Here is a 4,635-nt window from a genome sequence, read left to right on the forward strand (position 1 = left end):
GTGTTTCTTTTATTTTTTTCGATCTTGTGATACGATTGTTCTTAATGGTTAAACCTAGGGTTATTGTAAGGAGATTAAATATTGAATTTCGTTGAAAGGCTTTGTCTAGGAAGTGGTGGATGCTCCCATACCCAAAAGGTCTAGTGCCTCGCCATGTTTAACCTGGAAGCCGATCTCTAAAATAAATATTTAATCAAATTTGTAACATAGGTGGATTTAGATTAATAATGTTAAGCATCGTTTGCGATCCAAGTCTAAACCTCTAAGAACAGATAAGTTGAATTTGGAATCAATAATGTTAAATTCTGTTTGCGATTCCAAATTTAATTTCTAAAGAACACAATAGGTTATTAGGAAAGGTTCAGGACTTGTACAAAATTTTTGTACAGAGGAACCCGTACGATATTCCGAGTAGCAACCAACATCATCCACCCACCAAAGTTCGAGGGGGACTCCGCCAACTGGAAAAGGAAGATGGAGGCATTTTTCAAGACTGATTTCAATTTATTTTTAATAATAGAGTTTGGTTTTGTAGCACCCGAAGGTAAAGATAAATACCACTTGACCAAAAAGGAGCAAGCTGATTTCATGGCAAACGACAAAGCATAGTTCCATCTACTTTGGGAAAAGTTCTTGGAACTATACGAAGGAACCTCGGAGGCGAAACTCGCAAGATAGGATCTGCTCAAAAACCATATCAGCAAAATCAAACTAGAACAAGGTGAAACAGTTGCACACCTTCATTCGAGGATCAAGGAGCCCATCACTGGACTCACGAATCTCGGAGAAAAGGTAAGTAACTAAGATTCGCTAAGGTATGTGCTTAACGCATTCCCTCGAAGTACTGAATGAGCATCAATAGTATATGCCTATTACATATCTAAGGATTTAGATTCAACTACGTTAGAAGAATTATTTTCTACCTTTGAAGTCCACGAAACAATATGTGCAGATCCGAAGGAGCCGAAGCACAATATTACCCTTAAGGCAAAGATGGATGAACAAACTTCATAATCCTCTCTCAACGACAACGAAACGGTAATGATGGTAAGACAGTTTAAGAAATTATTTAAAACTTGAAAATCTAACCATCTGTAGGGTAGAAATAAAAGGGCAATCAGATGCTACCACTACAATGAAGAAGAGCACGTTAAAGATAACTACCCTAAGTTAAAGATCAACGAGAAGGACAAAGGCAAGAACAAGAAGCCCATTCAAAAGAACAAATACAAGACCCTAAAGGCGACGTGGAACGAAACATCGTCCGATTCTGAGGTTGAAGCCTTTTTCGGACTTGCGTTGATGGCAAGTCATCAAGAAGATGAGCACGAAGAAAGCTCTTCCAAAATGAGCATCAAGAGAATCGATGAAGGGGGAGCTACATCAGAAGAAAGCAGCAGTTCAGGGGGAGCTACGGATGACGGGATCGACAAAGTAAGTCAAGTACGATCTCTTCTACCTGATAAACTATTCAAATTTGTTAAGTTCTTATCAAAAAATTGTTGCAAGTTAGAAAAAGAAAATATAGATTTGAAAATATAGTTATCAAAGCATGCCCACTAGATTTATATGTGATCCGGTTGTAAGGACGGGGCATCCACGTCGGCGGCGGTCAACGACACGTGGAGGTCAAAAGTCAATAAGGGTGGCCCCAAGGTCCTACCGAGTAGACAGAACATTTGACCGGTCGCCAGGATGTCCTCCGGGCCGATCGGAATATAGCTCGACCACAGGTCGAGCTTCCGACGCTTAAGGTAAAGGAGCTTATGGGCCGAGCGGACAGGCCGCTCGGTCGAAGCACAGATCACTGAGGTGCGATCTCAGCCAAGCACAGGACCGAGGATCTTCTCGCTCGGTCCAATACATACACGCACTCGAGGGATAGGAGCACCGAGCGGCAAGATCGCCTGGCCCTGGAACAGACAAGGGACGCAAAAAGACGAAAGGGATAGCTGGTAAACATCTTCCTCGAGACGCCTGCCGCTGACAAGCAGCATGGTCGGCGGCCGGACCGGACAAAGTATCGTACAGTGGAAGTTTCCCCTATCACGTCAGGGATATGCTCGGGCAATTGTGGAAGGGTGTCAGATATGCTTTCTGACACACTCATTTAGAGGTATGTTTGGGGAAACGAGCACGCATCAAGAAGCGTGCTCGCGCCTCCCCGGGGTCCTATATAAGGACCCCAAACTTCGACGGAGGTATGGGATATTCTCATCACTGTAGCCACAGTTACTCTGCCTCTTTTCTTCTTCGCCTGACTTGAGCGTCGGAGGGTCGTTGCCGGGAACCCCCTCCCGGCTCGGCTTCTTTGCAGCTTCGCCGGAGATCCAGCGTCTATCGACTCAGCGCTCGGACAGGATCAAATTGGCGCCGTCTGTGGGAACACACCTGAATCCGAGCCGAGGAGATGGAAGAAGCTGGACGCCAACTCATGGTAACACTCTCTCCCGAGGAGCTTAAAGCACTCATTCAAGCGCGAGCCGCAAAGATGGTTGAGCAACAGCAGAAGGCCCAAGCAGAAAGGATAGCGCAACAGGCCGCCTCGGTCTCTGGAGGCCGAGCGACCATGGAGGACCGACTAGAACAATATTCTACGTGGGCTCAGAACAAAGGGCAGACTGGCACATTGGGAGACGCATCGGCCGCCCCCATTCCATTTCATCGGGCACCGTTCCAGACCCCGTCGGAGCTGGCCCTAGCCAACCAGGGATCGTCCGATGAAGCACCCGTGCGAGACGTCAGAAAGGGGAAAGCACCGCATACAGAGTTATCCCCCGAGCGGGTCAATCGCCAGTTCTCCGAGGCGATTTTACAAGACCCACTCCCGAAGCATTACGCTCCAATATCGATCGGGGAGTATAATGACATAATTGATCCGGATGACCATCTCGGTAAGTTCGATAACGTTGCCACTCTTCACCAATACACCGACAGAGTTAAATGCAGGGTTTTTCTTACTACGTTGTCCGGTTCAGCGCAACGCTGGTTCCGGAGGTTGCCGGACGGATCAATTAAGAGCTTTAGAGATTTCTGAACGGCCTTCCTCCACCATTTTGCAAGCAGCAGACGCTCAGAAGACCAGCGTCAATTTGTTCGCCATCAAACAAGGCTCGAAGGAGCCACTCTGAGCCTACATCCAGCGCTTCAACCAAGTGGTCATGGACATCCCAACGGTCACTTCAGAAACTATAATGAACGCGTTCACACAGGGGCTTGTAGACGGTGATTTCTTCCGCTCGCTCATCAGAAAGTCTCCTCGCAACTATGACCATATGCTGCACAAGGCCAATGAATACATCAACGTAGAGGAAGCCCAGGCGGCCAGAAGGAAGGAAGCACCATCTGAACCACCGGCCTCAGCTGAGCGGAAGCCTCCCACTAGCTACCATCCGCCTAGAGGACCTCGGGCGAAAGTTGCCCGACCTCATCAGCAAGCAAGGCCACCCGCCATTCAACAAGTAGCGGTCGATCGGCCTAAACTAAAAGGGAAGATATGGACTCCCATGTTTTGCTCGCTCCATCAGTCAGCAACCCATAACACACGCGATTGTCGGCTCCTCCCCCTAATCGCTCATCCTACTCCTAGGAGTTATCATCGTCGATCACCTTCGCCGGATCGGAGACACCGACACCAGAGCCCCGGTCGGCGTGTAGAAAGAGATTCCCCCAAGCGGTAATGTCATCAACAGCCCAGGACTCAACCTCGGGCATCGCACGAGCATCCCAGGTAATCCGCTCGGGAGGAAGAGAATAGAAGCAACGCGTCCCGGGGAGAAATCAACATCATCTCTGGTGGACCAACCGGAGGTGACTCCAACAGGGCAAGGAAGGCGCATGCGAGGCAGCTCACAATCCATGCGGTTGGCTGCAGTCATGAGCGGGCGAACGGGCCCGAGATCAGCTTTGGGCCTAGGGACCTCGAGGGAGTCGAAGTCCTACATGATGACACCCTCATCATCCGAGCGGTAATAGCTAACTACACTATTCATCGTATTTTTATTGATACAGACAGCTCGGTCAACATAATCTTCCAGAAGGCCTTCGACCAATTGCAAATCGACTTAGCTGAGTTGCTGCCGATGACAACTCCCCTCTACGGGTTCACCGGTAATGAAGTTTTGCCGGTCGGACAGGTCCGGCTGGCTATCTCGCTGGGAGAGGTGCCGCTCAGAAGACCGCGGACTGCTAACTTCATCGTAGTCAACGCTCCCTCCGCGTACAATGTGATCTTGGGGTGACCGGCTCTCAACGAGTTCCGAGCGGTCGTCTCCACCTTTTGCCAAAAGGTCAAATTCCCCGTAGAAGATCGGGTTGGAGAAGTCTGCGGAGACCAACTAGCAGCCCGGCGATGTTATGTGGAGATGGTCCAAGATGAAGCAAATGCTGCTCGGAAGGCACCACGCGTCGAGGTAAATGATAATCAAAAAGTCACCTTCTCTAATTTATGAAGAAAAGGAGGACGTAAAGATCCACCCTGTCCGACCGGATGCCACTACGTTCATCGCATCCGACCTGGAGCCGAGCCAGAAGGAGAAGCTGATCAGATATCTCTAGCAAAACTGTGACGTCTTCGCTTGGTCGACCCACGAGCTACCAGGGGTCTCGCCGAGCGTAGCGTAGCACGAACTTCAC

Source organism: Zingiber officinale, chromosome 5B, assembly GCF_018446385.1.
Source record: "Zingiber officinale cultivar Zhangliang chromosome 5B, Zo_v1.1, whole genome shotgun sequence".
Taxonomy (NCBI): Eukaryota; Viridiplantae; Streptophyta; class Magnoliopsida; order Zingiberales; family Zingiberaceae; genus Zingiber; species Zingiber officinale.